Here is a 23,385-nt window from a genome sequence, read left to right as displayed (position 1 = left end):
CTTTACTGTTAGAAATAATGGAGCTTCCCAGGCAGGAAAGAATGGACTATAGACCTCTTGCCTAGCTCTCACACTCCCGTAGAATGAATGGGCATTCGAGTAGACCACAGGACCATGGTCTGCATATATGGGAAATAGAGGTTAACACATATAAATGTGCAGCACTATACAGGCAGAATATGCAGCAAATTTTGTTTCTGCTGAATCTTAAATTAGTACTGGAAGCTGAGAAGCATGAAAGTTGTTGGTGAAGAAAGACTACAACTTTATAAATGTTAAAATTCTACCCCACAAACAGCTGACTATACAGCAGAAGCAAATTATTGATCAAAGTTACAGTGCAACATCTAATAAAACATTTCCTGAAAGACTGGAGTAACTTGTTGTCAGCTTTGGACAACATGTCCTCATTGCATTTTCTTATAGATTTCTTCACAGCAAACATGAATTGTGCTGAACTGATTCTTTTTTGTTTTGCTATAAAACATTTATGATTTTTCTGTAGTTTCACTTATCATATTCTGCTGCTTCTTTCTCAGCCATTTTATTTGCTTGAAATTGATACTTCCACCTGTCACTGTTCAATAATGTGAGCTTGAATCATAAACTGTCATAGTCCTCATCTGCTAATTCACCGAAATGAGACATACTGTAAAGAAATGTACTACTTCATACCATCATGCTACATTAAACGGCACCAAAACATATGCTGGCTTCGCTGGCTGATTTCTTTAGTACAATTGGAAATACTAGAAGATTCTAATTCTAAAATTTATGCAAAAAAAAAATAAATAATGTTTTAATGCAGATAAAGTGTCATGATATGCAGTTGAAATGACAGCTGGTATAACACTGCGTTCATTTCCTTAGGGTGCACTGTCTGTAGGCAATATTTCAACCTTACCTGCAAACAGCAGCAGATAAATGAGATGATAAGGAAGTGCTACAACGTCTGTGTAACATCAAATTTCAGTCATCTGTCTTTTTTCTTTGTGTTGAGGTAGTATACTTTATGATATTCATACTACATAGATACGTGTGTGTTTGTAATGATACTACCTGGTGCTTTATCAAAATATCAATATTTCCTTAATATGATTTCATTTTATGTCCTTACTGTAAGTTCTGTGAACAACATTGGTAACACCTTAATGATTATTAATGTAAGTGTAATAAACTGACGTCTGATATAAAAATATTGTCATGACTGTCATCGCTCACCATTAAATTACAGAAAACAAGAAGTATCCATTACACTAGATGGATAAAGAAATGCAACCTAGCTAGAAATGTTATTTTTCTCTTAATTCTACTCAGTAACTAACATATATAGCTTAATAACTCCTACTATTACCCTTACATTCCTACACAAACACTCATCCTAAAAAGAGGACAACAATAAACCCTCAGACATTCACATCTAACACAATTGACTGGTAACTCTGACATACATATGAGCAAAACAAATTCCTAAACTTAAACATATCCAAACATTATTACTACAATCTAAACTCCAGCAGAAATCTAAGCACAAATATAGTTTAAGATGCGGGGACATTTCACCCTAATCCAAGACTTGTCATACATAACACTACCTTAAAGCAATCCTAATACACGTTTCTGGTGCAGCCACTAAGGTTAAAAATATTTCATTTAAATGCCAGAGGCATGCAGAATATAATAACAGATCTGCACAGCTGGATGTCTTTTTATACTGATGATGTAATAACAATACAGCAAACCTGCCTTAAGTCACACAAAAGAGGAAGAAGAAAAAATAATGCCTCCTGGCTATGGCATTAGCCATAATAATCATACTAGTAAGAAAGTTGATGACAGAACCATTGTTTACTCAAAAAAGCTTTTTAACCTTGCAAGCCACCACATGCAAATTCCAAACATTAATAACTACACTTTTTTGCTTCATATTTTTGGTCTATTCCTCATAAAATTTGTGGTGTTCTGGCAATTCACTGAGGATTGAGGTCACTAAATAATGACAAACAGTTGAGTTTCAGACTTCATATCATTCAGAAAATGCACGCTAACACTATTATTCTAGCAACTTTCTAAATTTATCAAGACGATATTTAAAATCTGTCCCTATTTTCAGACCTTTCTCCCAGTATTACTTTAGGCTTGTCTGGATTTCTTGCACTAAGAGATTGAGAGGTATGGGTGACCTTAATATATACTGACCCTAGTGAATTCACAGAACTTTTCACTCTACTATCAATCTGCATGGATTAATGCACTTAAAACATATGACTGCAAGCACAGTTAAACTGAATGAAAAAAAAGCATTTTGTACTAAATGCTAAACAGACCCTGACAAAATTTCTTACGTAGGAATTATGCTTTGTGATCATAACCCAGATTTTGCCTAATGGAAGCATACCAAAATAAGCAGAACCAATACAAAATGGTCAGAAATTCAAACAAATTCAATAAGGAAACCTTAAGCATAGCAGCTGTGAACCATTAAAAACACAGTCATTAGATGACACAGTAACCCACTTCACCAGAACCTTCCTCTCTATATTAAACTCCCTAGCACCTCAGTGCAGGAAAATAAATCAGATCCTGCATCATGACTTATACCACATTAAAAAAGCTAATGCACAACAGAGATGAAACATGGAAAAGCTGACATTTAGAAAAAAAAATAATCTGCAACAATATCAGCACTTGTAAAGTCCATGAATATCATTCTAAAGGTTAAAGCAAACTATGACACTAGTCTACAGGAACATCACTGTAAAACTAGAGTACAGGATTGGTCACAACCCATCCCTTTCACAGATAAAACAAATTATAATATATCATTTTAAGTTGTTTTTATTTAATAAAAATCATCATAAAAGCCAGAAACAATAAACTTGAAAGGGAAACTGATATGCAACATCTTGAACCCCTGTCCAGAGAAGTGCCAACAAAGGGCACCAGTGACCCTTCCATATCACCTCCAGCAGAGCAGCCATCATACCCCTGCTGAAAGGAAGAAGTGATGGCCACAATTATGTCAGTGCCAAAAGCATTAACCTGCAGAGCCCAAGGTGAGTGTGGCTTCACTACAACCTTTTCCACAACCAGGCCTACTGAAGGATGACACAATGGGTAAACGAGAATACATACTTGTGCTACAAACACTACCTGAGTTGCAGAGTGGAATGGTACAGAAGTCATCCATATCACACTGCCAGGAGAACTTATTCTGCTTTTTTGACATCCGGCTATGTTACCTTGCTCCTCCTCCTCTACTGGAAAACAATTTAAGTACACCTGAGCACACGCACAACAGTTAAAATAGCAGAAAACATTAATACAGAAAAATGCTTACACTACATTTCAATCTCTCTCTCCTGAACCTTTGCCTCCAACTGATGTAGCAGATGAGGCACTGCTACCTCAGATCACAGTACCAGTGCCGCATTGCTCACCAGAATGGATGATGCCGATGGCATCATGCAGCATCCTGGTAAACTCAAGTTAGGCATTCATCTTCTGCAATGGACTCTCATACTGCCCCCATAAGGTACTCCCTTAAATTCCTGTGCAGAAAGATCAGGAAAATCCTACTCTTCCTGGTACAACATCCTAGATCCCTGCATTCCACAGTACCTGAAGGAGTCACAGTCAATCACTCTTGTCAGCTTGAGGAGCAAAATGATAGCTCTGTATGCAGAGATGCATGCTTTTGGATTACAGCTGGAACCATATCCAGGGATGACTCAATGATATAAGGATAAGCAAGTTTTGCATTTACCGATTTCTGCTTCTGCGGGACATGTTGAAAGGTTTATCTTTTTCAATGTTTATTGTCTAATGGTTATAACCATGTTAGATACCAATCAGGTCCCTCTATTTAATTCTATGTTTAAAATAACTATGCATGTTTTAAATGCCATATACAGAGATCTCATTAATAATTGCATTTAGCTGTTGTCTGCCTGTGCATATATCAGCACCTTCTGTTAAACATTTCTTGCATCATCTTTACAAACAGTTCAATTTTGTGTCTGAAAATGATTTTCTGATTCAGTGCACTTTTCCATTTTTCAAATAAAAAAATCAGTTAGAGCATTATTTTTAGTGGCACTGCTGTTAAAAAGTCTAGATAAGCCTGTGATACTCCTCTCATTCTATTCAAAGATAACTTGGATGAACAGACTAGTAACTGTAAATTATGACCTGGTTTAGCTCCAGTAGCTTTTATGAACGGGAAACATGTAAGTAACCAACATACACTTGTGTGGTCTGTATTTGGAGATTCATATTGCAAAATATAAGGACTAGTAATTAACATGGAAATGCATGGTTGGGCTTCTTGAGATCCTCAGAGATCGATAGCACAGTAAGGAACTAAGAAGCTGTGAAGTTATGAATTAGTATATGTATCACATAGTCAGGAGATGACTACTAACACTTCTACCTCTCAGTCTTTCTAATCTGCACTACAAACTTTAAACAAAATGTCACTATGAATGTATAATGTCGTTCAGTCAGTCACTCACTGTAATTCTCCTGTTACATTATTTCATGTCCTTCTGTATTAGTTCTGCAGTTGTAAGTTTTGACTTCTGTTTCTATAACTATGTCATGTGAGCATGTCAGTCCATCGAAGGCAAGTTCACCAAACAAACAAAAATTGAAGCTTGTTCACCAAAATTGATTGACGAAAGTGGAAGTTGACTTTTTCTCCGTTGCTGTGTGACCTCAGAGGTGGCATATATAATCCTGGGGGGTATTTCAATGTTTGCTGAAAGCAGTTTCGGCGAGCTGGTTTTGGTTTATTTGCATTTGATGACACTGCCTTCAGTGGAGTGACATGAACCCCTATGTCTTATATGCATTTTATTTGATTTATGATTTCATTCTGTTCAAGTACATTATAAAAGCTTGTAAGATTTTTATACTATATTTTCTGTTTCTTATGTATTCACCATACTTTCTGATCTTATACTAAAATACCTTTCCCCATTGTTAACTTATTAATGTATTTTCTGTGCTAGGACCTGTCTATTTGCACAGGATCACCGCGCATCTTCAGACTGGATCCATTTAATTTTAATAAAGCAGTCAAATCATGAGTCAGTTGCCAGATTGCCTAATCTTATCACGTTACACTTGTGACATGAAATTTAGACTAAGTGAAGTGGTCTGTCATTTTAATGATTTGAAATATTGGTTCTGTCTACATCCGAATGTCTTGTCACTGCAACACCAATTTTAATTTCATCAACATGCTTATTGTACAGCATTTAGCATTTGTTGGAATATAGGCAAACCCCAAGTTTACAGCAATGATCTTAAAGCTGACCCTCTGGGGCACACCCTAGTTTAACTGAAACTCAGTTTGATAGATAGCACTGTATGAGGACCTCTTGGGATTAGTTACTAGAACATGCTTTAATCTATTGTGTAATGTGGTCATGTGTTTTTTTCAGTTCCATATTTTTTATGAAGACATAATATAATGTAAGAAACATCTTTGTGAAATGTAAATATACTACCATTATACCCAGTTCCATATCAAGAGCTACACAGACATGGCCAGAGTGGTTGGTTAAATTGGTAGGAGTGCAATGAACTTCTAAAAGTCCATGCTGCTTTACATCTAAAAGTAATGAACACTAATTCCGGGACTCCATGATACTGACTAAGCATCTTTCAAAATGTTTACCGATTACTGAGATTAAACTAATCTGACTGTATTTATTCATTAAATTCACTAAATTTACTCTCAGACTGCCTCCTTTTGAATGAGGACAATATTAGATAACCACTCCTCTAGGACTGTGCCCTTTGATAAAAAATGATTAACAGGTTTTTACTGGATCAACCTTAAACACGGAACCAAACCATCTAGATCACTTGTTGGCCCCATGTTCATTTCACTTTTATTTACTGTTTCACCATCTCAGTAACAATAAATGGGCATGTCATAGTGGACATGATGTACATATGATGATTTGAAGTCACACCACAGACATGAACACTAGCAAAATATGTGCTGACTATGTTGTTGTTGTTGTTGGGTCTTTTGGCTTTTCCCGGTTAGGGGTCGCCACAGCGGAACTCCGGTCTGCTAATGATTGGCAGTAGATTTTTACGTGCCGAGTTGCCAGCCCTGGCGCACAACCTTCAACGAAGGTACGCCCATTCACACATCTCCACACAGAAGACGCTCTTAGCTGAGAATCGAACAGAATAACGTCTTACTGTGAGGCGACAACGCTACCGCAGCACCACCACCTATATCAACAATAAATGGTAAATGAGACACCACAATGTTATTATACAATGTTTTTATATAATAAAGGTTCAACACATATTACTGCTTTTGTCTGTGAATTCACATATCGTAATTAAGAACTTTTCTTGTCTTTGAATTTGGAGAGAAAATCTTCATATATAAGTTTTAATTCCTTTAGCTGTCTAGAAGGTTAATTTTTCCTCTAGTAGTCAAGGTGCCTTTCAGACATCAAGTTCAAATATTACACAACAGTTGGAATGCAAATTTGCACTTTATGGATTACAAATTGCTCTATTCTCAGATAGCTGTAAGTCATTTCACTTTCTCCTTATTCAGGATTTTTAAGTCCATTTAGGTATCAAGTTCTTAGGTGCTGGTCAAGCTGTGCAATTAATGAGACCATTACTTGAACAGAGTAATTAATTCTGTGTTTTTTATGCAATGCACATCAATCACACTGTTCACTAAATACGGATTTTGAATTGCAAATCATCAAATCTTTTTAATTGAAAAATGTCCATTTAATAGAGTGGCTGTAAGGAAACTTCATTAACCTGCTGTTATACAATATTAGAGTCAACATGTTTAAAGTGATGAAGTCATGTGGGGCTGCAACCGTTCCACACTGTTTTTGAAGTTTTTTACTGCACTTATTGATGTGCATTAACTGTTCTTTGATGTCACAGATCTGATGTCACAGATCCTGTTTAGCAACTGATGTGAAAAGACAAGACATCTTTCAGTAGAAGTCTACCTACTAAACAGCTACTTAGACCTTGCACATTATTTATAGAATTTTGGAAGCCAAATAATATTACATTATAATTCATTAAGTAATGGCATGCTGTAAACTACTTTAGGTTCAGAAGTATATAAAGCTTTCGAAACATTATAGAGCAGTTTCATCACATCATTAAGGCCTGTATAAGTGACCACTGTAAGTTTCAGTTTATAATTGGAAAAAAGATTACATTTGCAAAGGCATTCAGGAAATGTTCAAGTATAGCAATGTTCAAAAAGATATATAAAAAACAAATTCCACGAACTGGATAAATGCCCATGAATGTCATTAGAGGACAGTTTATGAGAGCCAGCCGTTTACACAATACAGCTGAAGGCTTAGACACAGCAATACTAACACTAAAAGAGTTTAAAGAAAGAGGCTACAGCGATAAAGTTATTAGAAATAGTATTAAGTATGTGTCACAGGAAAGGAGAGGCAAAGGCAAACCCTACTTCTCTGACACTAGTAATATAGAAAATAACACATACAGGAATGACTGTAATATGATTAGGTTTCCAGTGACCTATTCGGGTAACATCAGGAGATTTTGCTCAATTTTTGAAAAAAATTGGAACATTCTAAGGTCAATTAGTGAACTAGATGGGGTTATTGATGATAGACCCTATTTTTGCTTTAGTAATAAGAAATCTCTTAAGAGACAACTCTGTTATAAAACAAGGAACAACAGATGTTTAATAAAATCTCAAAGAATTGGCACATTTCCATGCAGTTATCTGTGCAGTAAACCTACCTTTTCACACCCCACTATGAATTTTGATATAGAAATTAATTTCTATGCAGACTGTAAACCAGAGTTTGTTTGTGTCTTTCGGCTTTTCCCAGTTAGGGGTCGCCACAGCGGAACTCCGGTCCACTAATGATTGGCAGTAGAGTTTTACGTGCTGGCTTGCCGGGCCTAACGCACAACCTTCAACGAAGGAACGCCCGTTCACACAGTTGTTTATTTTACTTTTTGCACTAAATGTTTTGTTTTTTTACATAGGGAAAACCAATAGATGTCTTAAATAATGTATATTGGAACATGTAAGAGATATAACCAATAAGAAAGATACCAATGCTCCAGCAAAACATGTTAACTGAGGATATGCAACATATATTTAATTTTATGGTGCTAGAAATTATTGAACAAAATATTAAGAGGGGGTGATATAAATAACAGAGTAGAAGAAACAGAGCAGAAATGGATATTACAACTCAAGCGGACAAACCACCAGGGTTAAATGGTGTAGTTTCACTGAAACCCTTCCTGAAAGCTAGGTCTCTGAAACATTGATTTTATTGTTTTTTATTACATGACACTTTTTTATTATTTTGAATACTGCTTTAAAGCCCAGAACTTTTAATTGTTATTAATTAATGATGTCATATTGGATGTGCTACTTGATTGGTTAGTATTAATTTAAATTCAGTTGTTTTATTTGTATGAATGGAGTCTGATGAAGCGATTAGTTGTAAATCGTGAAAACGCTTACTCTTATGTGATTTATTAAAATTGTTTGAATTCACCGAGCCGTGGTCAGTTCGCTGTTTTATTTTTGTTTGAATGTTCAAAGAGAGCCTTGTTGTTTTCCCTGTTTTTTTTTTAAATATTGTTAGTCTAATTTTAGTAATTCATTCAAAACAGGTTTTAACACCTAGAATGAGATTTCCCAGCTTCTGATACATTAATTTTTATGCATCTGTACTTCTAACTGAATTCATGTAGTAGAAAAGCAATGCAACTGAAAAACATTTCAGTGAAACACATACTCATTGAAAATTCTCAAAACAAAGCCATACATGTAATTATTTGGGTCCCTGATGAAAGGTTTAATGTTTAAAAGAGCAAACATTACAACATTGAGCCAGGATACTTGAAAACCCAGAAGCATGGACAATCACTGTCCAAAATCGTGGTACAGTAGGACTTGGGGTTTTGTTCCCTTTCCCACTGTAGTGTGATCTTGCAGTTAGTATATGTAATTTGCAGGGGATGCAGTGAGAGGGCTTGCCTCCCTACAAAAAAAAGAAGATTTTGTGTTGATGCCATACCATTGAAGCTTCTTGGTTTTTGAGTATCCAGGCTCAATATTCTAATGTTCACTTTTTTGAGAGTTCAGTCTTTCATCACAGACCCAATTATTCACATATTTCTTGTAGGTAAAACATCTCATCATATCTACATGTTTGTAATTTCATTTGGTTGAAAACACAAATGAGTGACATATACATGATTGAGAAAAACTGAGCAACAGAACAAAGGGCTGAGAATACATTTGAGTGAATCGCACTTGGATGGATTCAAGCTTTACACAGGTTCCTAGGTATATAGGAGGTTACTAGGCCAATGACCATAGAGCCCTTACAAGCCTAGCCATATTTATTCTGAGTTGCCTCAATTGTCAGTGGTTAGGTGAGTGAAGTTCACCGAGATAAGGGTCTATGGTAGTTAATACTGACTTCCTCTGCCCAGGAGGGACATGGACACCACCCCAGGTGTGAATTTGCAGTCACCAATCTATTGATCTAGTTTGCATTTGAAGAGGGTCAGGGAAGGGCTCTGTCTCACATGAATTGGAAGCTTGTTCCAGACTAGTGGCAGTCTCTGGGAGATGTATCTATCTCTCCAGCATGGTGCTTTCATGTCAGAGGTTAGGATAAGATCCTGGAGCAAGTGACCCTCCTGCAGTTTGAATTATAAATGTGTAGCATTTCCGTCAGGGCCAGGTCAGAGATTGCCATGTAAGCCCAACACAGGTCATCCCTTAGCATTCTGTAGGAGAAAGAATACAGGGACAGGGCTTTCAGTCTTTATGCATAAGATTTGTTTTGTGTACCCTGTAATTTCTTGGTGAGAAACCTCTGTGGTCTCTACAACTTTTGCAGGTGTCTGGAGAGGTACATGCAAAAGGGGAGCATTGTACTCAATTACTGGCCATCCTTGGATGTAGATGCAATGCTTTTGCTTATAAGATGTGCCACATAGAAGGTTTCCTTACTACTGTGGACATGTGATGGTCAAAGTTCAGACTGCTATCACCTGGAGTACCAAGATCATGTACCACTAGGTCTATACTTAGGGTGGGTGCTGTCTATAATGTAATTAGCAGGGATTTCAGCTTTCTCAATGTGAATAATAATGCATTTTTTTGCATTTAGCTTTAATCCATGGCTTTGGCACCAATCATTTGTCTGCATTAACCGTTTCTGCAGTATATTCACATCACTGGGGGAATCAATGATTGTTCCCAATTTGGAATCATCAGTGAACTTGATCACCCACAGGTCATTCAACTTTGCCTGGACTTTTGAGAAATAAATTCTGAACAGTAAGGGGCTCAGCACAGAACACTGTAGTATGCCACTGGTGACTGGTCTTTTGCTAGAGATGAAGTCACCCACTTTTACAGTATGTGTCCTGTCAGTGAGTCAGTTGGCTACCCATTTGGTAATATAGGGGTTAATTCTCAATTGGGAGAGTTTCTATAATACCTGAGCGGGAATTATGTCAAATTCCTTGGCTTGGTCAGGATAGGTGGGATGTACTGTCTTTCCATCATCCAGGGCCTTGGTGACTTTCTTCAAGAAGTCAGCCATGTTTAACAGGCATGATCTACCTTTAACAAATCCAAACTGGGTTGGATCCAGAGTTTGGGGATTACCTATGCCCTTGTTTATAAGGTCCATAATGATTCTTTTCATGACCTTGCAGTTGAGGCTAGTCAAGTTTATGGGCCTATAATTTCTAGGGTCAGTTGATAGTCCCCTTTGTACATAGGGATTACTGTTGCTATTCTCCAGTCCATCAGAACATAGCAAGTTTGCAGGTAGTGGTTAAACAGGCATCCAAGTGGAACAACTAGGTCATGTTTTAAGTTGTTTCGGAGGCAAACTGGGATGTTGTCTGGTCCCATTGATGCTGTGTTTTTGGCCTTGAATAGAGCTGAAATGCCTTGCTCTCTTGAGATGATAGGGTGAGGAATGGTGGCAGGTGTACTTTGGAGGATGACTAAAGGGGCCATGATGGTGACGTTTGCTCTAAATCTGTCAGCTAGCAGGTTGGCTATTTCTTCCAGTTGAGTATGGGTGGTGGAATCCACAACCAGTATAGCACAAAGCTGTGTATTCCCTTTTAGATTTTGGATGTAACTAAAAAATGCCTTGTGATTATCCTTAGCTAGGGCATCTATTCTCACCTTGTAATTAGCTTTGGAGGACTTGAAAAGATCTGTGATTTATTTGTTTATGCTAGAGAGGGATTTCTTCCTCTGCTGAGACAGCTCCTCGTGTTCTTGGACATTAGTTTCTTTCTCTTGTTGTAGAGGCTGTTTATACTAGGAGTCCAAAAGGGTGGCTTGTTTTTTCAGCAAGACCTGGTTTTAATCTACTCAGGTACAGCTGATTCTATACAACTGCTTAAGTGGTTATACAGGGCATTGATGCCTGTATAGGAGTCCATGTTTTCTGCATTTGAGAGGGCTTTGAAACTTCTTATACCATCACTCAGTAGGAGGTAATTTGTCTTAGAAAAATTCTTAAGGATTTTTGAGTTTGGTGGGGTATCTGGTCTTATAATTACATCAAACAAGACTGACTTATGATCTCATCTTACCAGGGAGGACATCACATGGGTGGAGGGGGTTGCAATGCTCTCCCATGATAGTGAGTACTATGTCCAGGACATCTGAACTTCTTGTGAGTTTGCTGACTAGCTGTTCCAAAGCATTTATTTTGACAAAGTCAAAAAACCTCTCAACCAGCATGTTTGTGGTTGTGTATGTTTCCTAGTTGATGGTAGGAGTATTAAAGTCACTCAAGAGTAAGGTGTTGGGGTGTATGACAAGTGACTCCAGTAAGTTCAGGTATGCAGTATGCTTTTCCTGTTTCATGGTGAGAAACCTGTATCTAGTTATGATGTGGTAGGGGACTTTGCCTATACTTAACTGGACATTGAATAGCTCAAGAGAGTCATAATCTTTGAACAATCTTGACGTATTCTTATCCTTAATGAAGATGGATACACCTCCTCTTTTAGTTCTATCATGCTCAGTTTGTGGTCTGAATGTATGGAAGGCAATGTAGCCCTGCATGGTTGGGGAGCTTTCCATGCCTTTGAAATATATCTCGGTGACTGTACAGATGGCAGCATCTTCCAAAGTGATGAGTGTTTTGAGAGAGTGCAGTTTCTTGTTTAGACTCCTAGCATTAAGCAGCAATACCTTGAGTTTATCTAGAAATGAGTTTGTTATCTTTGGAGGTTGGTTATTTTAACACTGCCTAAAAAAGGGCGCACTAGGGAAAACTAATGTCTTTGCCAGTATCTGAAAGCCTATAGGAGACAGGTGCAAACCATTTCTAGCAAAGCAACATGGCCTGTCAACCATATATTCCCAGGCTGACAGATAATGGATCCATTTGGAGTGACAGCAGAAGCTAAGCCAATTGGTAACGGCAATCATTTTTTGTTTGTATTGTGGCATCATCCTTGGAGAAAATAGGATGCTGCTTAAAGCTATGCTTATAACTGCCTGTGACACATAATCTGAGAGCTCAGTCATATCTCTCTTCATACAGTCCAGTGAGGCATGTCTCAAGTCAATCACCACCACATAGACTATGGTGGAGTCATACCAGTACTTTGAGTTTCTTGAGTGCTTGAGTAACTTGACGGATCCTTGCATCTGACAGCCAACTAACAGTAACCCGCTCTTTACCCAGCCAGGTTAGGGGAACATCTGTGTGTGTCATAAAGTAGTCATCTATGACCAATACATTCGGTTTTCTGGTGTTATACCTTATGGGCTTATTTGCTGAGATACTGGTGTGTGTATTTGTATGTTATTATGCTTGTTGTTTTTGGCATTGTTATGTTAGTAGTTTCTGTTTGGGAGGCCTCTGGTCTTTTGGTCACTTACTAGTGAGTACCTCCACATATGTGGGTTTATGTGTTGTGATGTTATTTAGTATGGGAGGTGTGTGTGTGCACTGACAACCTGTTTGACATTCAATCTGTCCTTATGTGAGAATCCTGCCTCCAACTTCATAGTGTTACTACATCTCTCACATTAAGTATTTGTTTGTTTCAGGAGTTAGTGGTTATCAGTATAAATGAGACAATTGCTACATTACCTCAGGATGCCCATGTCTACTAACCTGGCCAGAGAGATGATGGGAAACTAGCCATCCATAACAGGAGGCTTTTACTGCATACTTTGTTAGGGAAGTGATTGGGTTAATTTGACAGGATTGTGCTAGTAGTGCTGAGACTACAAGAGGCACCTATAGTTTGTATAGGCTAAGGTTGATCAATAAGGCAACGTTGCTCAGTGCACAACTGAGATGGTCATAGAGCAGTAGAAAAGGTTGGAAGGGTTTCACTAACAGCTGTTTAGGGAAAAAGTGAACTTCTATGCTTGTGTGTCTATACAAGGACACTATTCACCACTGCTGCATGAAAACCAGCTCCACGCAAATGTGAGGCTTAAATACCAGGAAAGAGAAACAAGTTTTAAGCTAACTACCATTCAGGAAAGCACACAATAAGCAATCCACTAGCAAGCCTCAACTCAGACAGGTTAGATCAGCACACATCTTCCACAAGGGTGCAGAAAAACACCTTCTTAATGTAGAACAGTTGGCTTGGAGCCTAAGTATAACAAGACCACACAAACTACCTACAACAGCCCTATAACTAGCAAATACAAAATAATACAGTGCAATTAACTACTTAAAGCAGCAGCAGATGATACATGTTTTGAAATTGCTAAAATACAGTCACAGTATATAAGAGAAGTGTAAAAAGTTACTTAGAGCCATTTTGCATGCTTCTCAGCTCAGATAGACAAGGTAAACTCCTACTTCCACTAAATGCATAATCCCAGTCCTCCTAATGAAAAGCACAGTAAAGGAGTGTTCAGAGTGGCATGCTACCACAGACAAAAGATACGAAAGGTTACCACAAACAAACTTAAAGATACAGTGGATACAACAGTGTGATTATTCAGTAAAAGACTTTTCTTTGAATAAATGAACCAAGAGCCACTCAATTGTACAGAACTTACAAAGGCACTAAAAACAAGTTAAGCTGATTAATAAGCCCGCCAGCGAATTAAATTACATGTAGAAATCTCAAGTGTTTCCCCAACCTAAATAGACCAGACTGCCTTCCAGTGGATAGATGAAAATCCACTGACCTCTTTTTTTAAACACCTTTATTGAATTATCACTTGTGATATTGGCAAATTTACATATAAAAGCAAACTATATTAATATAACAAACATCATACTTCACATATATTGCTATAGATCATATAACTTAAGCAATATTACATAAATTATTCAATCCCTATCTTTTTTTAAACAAGACGCATCTTTATTAAACCATCACTTACTACATAGGCAATCGTCCATTTTATATAAATGAAAACCCCGAGCCTCCACTGAAAGTAGGCTCACATAGCCCAGTGTACTGAATTGTAAATTTTTTTTTTCTATTTTCTATTTTAGAATGCTACCTGTTTTGTAATCCTTAATTTCATTGTTAATTAATCTTGAAATTCTGTTTTGTTGAGCTTTTCTCCCCGGGCCTCCACTGAAAACAGGCTCCCCAGGCCCAGTGGACCTCCCCGGTCATCAAACTGGAATAAATAAATAAATAAAACAAACCACATAAACACAATCCAGTTGCAAGCATTTTGCATCGAAAACCATAGTGACACACTCCCAGCTGCAAACATTATCCATTACTTATAATCTACCCAATCTTTCTCACTGAAACATTACATATCTCATTTAAGTCCTGCGCCTTTTAAACTTCACTCCTCCCTTGTATGTATTTTCCCACAATTCCCATTTTTTCCTATGTAGTTTGCTCCTACCCTTTTCTAAAGATCTCAGTTGCAGTTGTTTGATCTCTGATAATACATTCACTACTTCCATTATAGTTGGTATAGATTTTGACTTCCATTTTCTAGTAATTGCATTTTTTGCAGTCACCATTATTAGACATAGCAAGGCCTTACCATGTCTAGGCAATTCCGATTCTGTATAATAGCTTAGAAAAATCATCTCCCTTGTCAGACAAATCTACCCACCCAGTATCTTCCACAGTGCATCCTGCAGGGAATCCCTAAAGTCCACCAACTCACCGTACTCCCAGATAATATGTTCCCAATTACTTCTTTCTTCCCCTTCACACATTCAACGTCCTCCGGAGTCTACTTGGGATATAAAATATCTATGTAAACATTTCCAGGCAAAAATCTTAAGTCTTCTAGATTTTGTTGATTTGCGAGACATACATATATTCTCCCATTGTTCCTTTTTGAATTTTCTATCCAATCTCTGTTCTTAATCCTTTCTAACCTCCTCTGATTGATTTCTATAATTATTGTGCAATATTTCACATGCTCTACTAATTATTCGTTTTTAATGGCAGCTTCTGTTCTAGATTCTATTAAAACTCTACCAATGCTGGTCTTTCATTTAGAACCCGCTATTTCTTTCTCTTCACCTATACTCTGATATCAGTCTCTGATAGGGAAGGCAATCTCTAACCTGCAGTCCAAATAAATTCTTGGTGCCTTCCCATTCTATCATCTTTCCCTCCCTAATTATTTGCTCCCAATACCTTGGTTCTTTTGCCAGTTTTCTCCACTAAATTCCAGTCCCCTCTTGCCTATTGTCTGTATTCCTAATTACAGTCATCCCTATCAGCAGAATCTCCTTTCTCCACTCCCATGTTGGTTTAGTTCTTAGGATACTTTCTGCTACTTTATGGACATAATTGTTATTCTCCTTAAAGGCCTGCATGCAAAATACTAGTCTCTCCTTGCTTCTTGAGCTTTCCCCATTTCAAAATCCACTGACCTCTTAATGTAAAACAAGTGCTTGCTTGACTGTAAAACTACACTTAGGTAATGAATTCAGAGCAATTAAATCAGCAGAACAGAGAATGAGAGACAAAATGGATGTTTTCAATATATGCACAAGGAAAGGCAAATAACTAATTAAAGCTATAAACAGCAGTGTAGAAAGGGAGGAGCTTATCAAGCTCAATTTAAGTAAGGGTGGGAAGCATAAAATCACCAGGTTTAAAAAACACATCAATGAAGGGGAGGGTGAGAGGGAAAATCTAGCAGGGAGTCATCAGCAGTACTTTAGTTTATGCAGGCTTGAAATCTCCAGATCAAGTAGATTTCTTAAAACAGAAAACAAAATAGAGCAGATAAAACAGACAGCAGCTTTATCAACCCCCAGACAAGAAAATATAGGTTTACTTTCCTCACCCAGCAGGGTGTAGCAATGTAGGAGTGTGCAGAACAATGAATGCTTGACTGAAAAGGTGGTGTTTGTGAAAATGTACAAGATTCTTTTATAGCAGGTAGAGTGAATGTGCAATTCTTTACAAGTCAGGTTTAGAGTTAGGGCTAGTTAAGTTGGTTTAGAGTTAGGGCTAGTTAAGGGGATACATTTAGTGCTGTGACCATTTGGCATTGTGTGTGTTCGTGTATTTTGTCTTGATTTGTTGCACTGTTATGGAAAGGGCTTTAGTACCATGATGTGTAGTTTAAGGTTATGGTTAGCATACATAAATAAGTTGGTAGAAGAGGAAAAGCTCCCCTTCTCACTTTACTTATGTGGGCTAACCTTAAGCCTAATCCTATCCCATCCCCTAATCCTAACCATATATAATATATTAACAAAAGCCCTTCCTCAAGCAGTACCAATACTCAGACAATGCTAGATCTGGGTTTTGCAGCTCAGGTTTACTGATAGTTGGAGAGATGTTTTGAATGTTTTGTGATTCTCTCATTCTGATTGTCACCCATTTGTGTTGTCATGTTTTTTTCTCAGTCATTTGTGTGTCGATCAGTTGGGTTGTTGACTTATAATGACATAATCATCTACATGCAGGATGCAATAACCAACAATCTCAAACCTGACCAAGTCATATTCATAAATGTCTTCCTACACTAAACCTTAATAGTATCTCCAATCTAAATCTCTAAAGTCAGTGAGGTGTGCAACTAATTTACCAAAAGGTCTCTCTCACATAGAAGGAAGGTGGTGCCCCACCTCCAGCTGACTGAATTATTTACTTTCCACATGGATTCCCTGTGCAGTGCGGTACTGCATTAGTACGCTGCGCATTGCAAAACATCATATGATACAGACTGTTTCATCTCTTTTCATTATTCCTGAGGCTGATATTTTGCAGTACTCTCAGAAGGCTAAATTATGCCATTACAATGTCCTCCTTGTTACGTCTCGTAATCAGCAATAATGTATTATTCACAAGGATTGTTAAAATACTGGTGCTTCTGTAGTCTGCAACAAGACTAGGCACACAATATGGTAACCTCTGCAAATTCTCCTGTCCACCTTGCTAACGTATGTTAACTATAACCCTATCCCTCTCCCTTGCTCCAGACCTGCACCTTACATTCCCATAGCACTACCACTATTCAGAGAAATTATGCCTGAGATTCAATCTGCCCCTTTGTTTTGGTGGATTCCAGAAAGAGTACTTTAATCTGCCACTTCATCCAGTAGTAAATTACTTTTAAAATGTGTAAAAATGATTTTAGGAAGGTGACTAGCACACAGAAACATTATTATTGTTATAATTGTTACAAGTTAGGTAATGCTGAGAAAACTCTTCCGAAAACTATTTTAAATGCTAGAAGGATGCATATTATGAAGCCAGATAAGGGTGTAGGTTGATGATCATGGGTGTTATTGAATACTCAGATAGAAAGTTTGAGCTATTAAATAATGAAATGCAATACCAAAAGATTTCAACAATGAAACAAATATATCCCATCAGAGGATTTTCATCATGTATGATATGCTGACTCTGGATACTATATCTAAAGGATGTATCTTAAAGTGAAGTAATCAGTAATATCAGCAATTGTTTTCAATATGTAATATCCGTAAAATGGTCTAGACTATACTATAGTGGCTCCTGCAGGTTCTAAGACCCACCTGTTAGAGGTATGTACTAATGCTTAAAAGAATATTGTACTCCATTCAACAACTTAAAAATATTCCTGGGATAAGTTGGGGAATATAACAAATGATTTGTCCAAAAGTAATGGTATTTTCATCACCTAGTGTGGTGGCTCAGCTTTCTGTAATCCTATACGGTGAGGGGGTTACAATGGTTTCATGATATCATTTTGGAATGCAAATATTTAAAGAGTCAAGAATGAAAAAAATATTAACATTCATGGAGATTATATTATTTAATAATTATATTTATTTTGACAGGAATATTTTTTACAATTTAGTGGCATTACCATGAGGCAGCATGCACCCCACTTTATTCTAAATTAAGGATACACTATTGGGAATTATACTTTTAATTGCCCTTATAAAAATATTTTAAAATTTACCCATGACGTGGAAGTATTGAAATGTTTAATGAATTCCTTGGATATATTCAAAATACAGTGATTTTTTTTTAATTCACCTTGACACAATCCTTACAGGGTATAAATTGGTTGGATATTTTTTATTGATAAAAGTGTATTAAATCAAAAGTTCAGATCCACCATTTAACGTTAATTCAGATTTTCAAATAAATGTTTGCACTATCAGGAGTAATCACCTCCATTTTCAGAAAAGAAACATTATTAAGGGGCAGATGGAGTTGTTATATAGATTGATTTTTGATGATACAATCTTATTAAAATAATTATATCAACTGATACTTATGTTCTTGCAAAGGGGCTATCCACATCACTTCTTGGATGATATAAAAATGAAATATTGCAGTAAAGAAAACTTAAAATGATGCCATTACTGAGCATAGGTAATGGATACTTAAGTAACAAAAAAGTGAATAGCAATGATAGCACCTTTGAGACAGCAATTCTCTTGAAATAATGCTCTGATGCTTGCAAATTAAACATCTATGGAAATAAACTGTCAGTTTTAAAATGTTACAATGAGGTTAGGGGAATTACTGAATAGAAAAGGCATGACAAAGCATGATGCATGTCAAAAATTCCCTTTTGCATTTGCTGGTAACACATAAAGATCATGGTTTTAACTGTGAAACAAAGGGTATTATATGTTTAGCATGTCAAGCTTTTTTAATAGGAATGACACAGCATAGTTTGTTTAGAAGAATCTATAAATATGACTATGATACAAACAAATGCAACAATAATGAAGTATACTTTGACATTTATAGAGCATAACATTTTTCATTTTGTATATTATCAAAGAAAACACTCCAAAAGGTAAGGCAGTCACAAACATTCCCCAAAATAAAAACTTTTATTACGAACACAACAGTGGTTTAGTGTTTTCATCTCTATCAATCAGACATCGTCAGAAACACTGAATTAAAAAAATAAACATTCTTAAATAGAAACGTTTAAAACCACACCCTCAAAAAACAACCAATAAACATAAGACATATATGCATTCAATAAATCTGTCACTGTTTGAACACACCTCTTTAAAACAACACATAAAAATGTGTGATATAAGCACAAGTAAATTAAAAAATACATAAAACAACAAAAATATAGCAAAAAATGTATAATTTATAACTTGTACTTTGTGAAAAATACTGTATAGATTATATGCAAAGGGCCTTTGAAGTTATACAGTGTTATATTGTTTAAGTTCACTGATAACAGAAATAAATTCATTAATTACAGGTGGATTAGCTGCATCCAACCTTAACTGTCATATCATTTCACAATGCAAAAGGTGATTTTTCCCATCACCACAAAATGGGTTGGTATTCACTGCTCAAGTATAAAAAATGTAAACTTAACAAAACCAGCACATTCCATAGAACGACGTGCCAAAGTGTTTTTATTGTCTAACCTCTGTATACTATATTGGTGCTGGTATATTCTCAGGTTGAAAGCATTAACCATTTTCCCAATATAGAATGCCTGGCAGCTGGTACAAAAAGCAAAATATACTTTTTCTGTGCAGCAATTGAATTTACCTCCAGATACCCATTGTAAAATTGTATCATAAAGGCACCCGTTGTAGTTCTCCTCAACAAAACTACACTACTTACATCTCCCACATCTACGTGTGACAGGCCAACAACCTAGTCCTGTGGATATTGGTCTCTCCAAAACAAATGTTAATATTTGGTTGTCTCTTATAAGTAAAAGTCTTGTATTTTCTTCACAATTAAAAATATCCCAATTTTTGCATATAACGTCCTCTATACCTTTAGCATCTAAAGTGTAGTGCAAAACCATGTTGCTATTTATATTGAAGGTTTTGTTTGTTCCTAAATTTTTAATGTCACTCTTAAAAAGACCATACTTAAATTTGTGCACTTTTAATTGTATAACATGCCAGTTATGTGAGAGTATAGGCTGCCATGTTTGGACATGCTGTAATTTAATAATTTTAAAATGTTTAGAGTTCTTTTTTATTTTGTTCTGTTTTGTGACATGTCTTTTTAAATTTCTGTCATTATTATTCAAGTGATTAATTCAAACTATATAACTGTTAACTGTTAGTGAACGTATTGTTAAATTAGTTCTGATAAAGTCATGGACAGACAAAACCAAGTGTTTTAGCTACAGCTTCATTGTCTGTCGATTGTTCTTTTGGGATCCTTGATCAACTGTGTTGAATCTGACCCACTGCATTTTGTTGTGTTTATTTATTTATTTTTCTTTGTTTTAAATGCAAAGGCTTCTACATTTTTTGTTATTTTCCAATTACTTCATACAGTAGTTTTGATGGCAATAGTGTCCATTTATGTAGATAGACAGATAGACAGATAACCATTCCTAGGAATATGTCCTGTCTTCTTCTACTGTACCCTGCATTCTGAAAAGTTGTCTTTCTCTCTCTCTATTAATTTCAACACTACATGCAATGGTTTTAAACTTCACTGTTTCTCTCTCACCTAATTTGCTGGATCATCTCTGCTTACAACCCTTTGCTTAACCCTTATCACTTATTCACATTTGCCCTCATGGATATGAAATGGTGAAATATGCATAAGGATTGCTAATAGTCTGTTTCATATAAATTCTAGTACCCAAGTTCTCTGTGCCAGTTTTCTTAAAAATCTTTATCTAAAACTGAACTACCTCCTGGGATTAATGAGCTGTAAATCTTAAAGCTGGGTCATTATCTTCAAATAATCAATAGATTCTATGAATTTTCAGTCCTTGCTGGCCAAAGTAAAAATAAATCCCCCACAAAACAAAAATACCCAGTAACAGTCCAAAAAAAGCAGACCTGACCATGAATAATTTGGAAAATCTGGACATGATCACAATCCCCATATGCACCAGAAATCTGTTTATAATATTTATTTAAAAAAAAGAAATAACTTATTTTAAAGTATCACTGTTAGCACTATGTCACAAAAAATACCTTTCCTACACTAAGTCTGGGTTTGTCCATAAATTACTACAGCACTCAACTTTCCTCACTTGTCTAGAGGAAAACACACCTATTCTGGCATGTCTAAAGGTCAGCTCCCAGTGTTTTCTCCTGTCTACCTGATGAATCTGGGCATCTTGGGACAATGCAGCAATTGCCTCATGTACACAGACAACCCTCTCCTCCTACCACCCAACACTACGACCTGTGAGAGATGCACTTATATAGCCAAACTGGAAGCAAAGCTCTCTTCACCAAAGACTGGACTAGACAGTCAAGAGGAGAAGGTAAACACTTGCACGGCACCACACTCATCACATAGTCCTTCAAAACCTACACCACCAAAACACACACACAGAAGCACAAAACACACACCTACATTTGTGGAGGCCCTCAGTAAAAACCTGCCCAAACAACAGAGACATCCAAAGCAGAAATGCAAGCAACTGCCACCCCCCCCAACACAATCCAAATGACACATAGCCCACATACTCAGTGTGCCACTCAACTACAGCCCATAAGGCATAACGTACCCGACACTCTAGTCATAGGTGACTCTATAGTCAGGCACACTGATGTTCAATTCACCAGGCTAAACAAGGAAAAAGTTACTGTCAGCTGCCTGTCAGGTGCCAGGATTCGCCACATAACGCACGCACTGAGGTCACTCCACAACAAGTACAAATATGACTCTGTCATTATCCATGTTGGTGTGAATGACCTGAGACGTACCTCCCTGGACTACATGAAAAGAGACATGGAGGAGCTCTCTGATATTGTAGCTCAGGCAGGTATGACCCTAGCCCTGAGTAGCATCCTGCCATCACCCAGAATGATACCAGTACAAGGACAAAATGATTGACTTTAACAATTGGCTAAGCTTCTGGTGTCATTCTAAGGGAATCCAGTATCTGTCTGCCTGGGATGACATGATCGACAGACCACGCTGCTTTGCCAGAGATGGCCTGCACCTGTCGCCCTTGGGATTCCAGATACTGGCAAATGCTCTTGCCACCCCTATAGTGCCTTTTTTAGGAAAGGTTCAAATGACAAATTCACCACCATAACAGGTACAAGCAAGCAAAATCTGAGGTAATGCTACTCAATGCTACAAGTCTAAACCTCAAAATGCACTCACTTGAGGCACTCCTTAAAATAGAGAACATTGACATCTGTGCAGTGACAGAGACCTGGTTCAAAGCTCCAGAGAGCACCCATGCATTACCAGGCTATAATTCGTAGCATACCTTTCAGCCACCAAACCCAGACCCAAACACTAAAGGTGGAGGCGTGTCCATATTCATTAAGGATATCCACACCTCCAAGCTAGTTACTCAGCATAATGCAGCCGAGATTATCCAAATTCAACTAACTCTAGGCAAAACCACAATCCAGATTGTAGGTTGCTACAGACCCCCCACCATGCCCAAGGATTCCCACTCCTCTTTTCTTGATACACTGGAAAATATTAAGGTACAACCCAACACTCTAATAATGGGTGATTTCAATTACCCTACCATTAACTGGGAAAACTACTCATGTACCAACTCTTTTGCTCAACGTTTTCTGGAAATCATCAATTCCAATGCCTTGGATCAACTTATCCTCACCCCCACCAGGGGCAACAATATCCTAGACCTGGTCGTCACCAACATGGGTGACCATTGTTCCACACCAGTGGTCAGCTCCTCATTGGTCAAATCTGACCACAAGCTAATCACCCTAGACATCCACATCCTGCTCCCACCCCCATTAGGAAAACAACCATAAAAAATGTCTCCAAAGCCAACTTCACACTTCTTAAGACAGAAGTGGCAAACTTCACGACACCCATGCAGATGGACAGGTATGACTGCTGAATCCAACACAAATGCACTTTATAAGCACTTGCACGAGTGCCTGAATTGTGCTATCCCTAACAGAACCAAGATGCTATCCTCCAAAAAAAGGAAGCCAA

The sequence above is a fragment of the Protopterus annectens genome, chromosome 7.part0, assembly GCF_019279795.1.
Source record: "Protopterus annectens isolate FY-2018-M chromosome 7.part0, PAN1.0, whole genome shotgun sequence".
Taxonomy (NCBI): Eukaryota; Metazoa; Chordata; order Ceratodontiformes; family Protopteridae; genus Protopterus; species Protopterus annectens.
The sequence above is the reverse complement of the archived record's forward strand: the minus strand, read 5'-3'. Positions refer to the sequence as shown.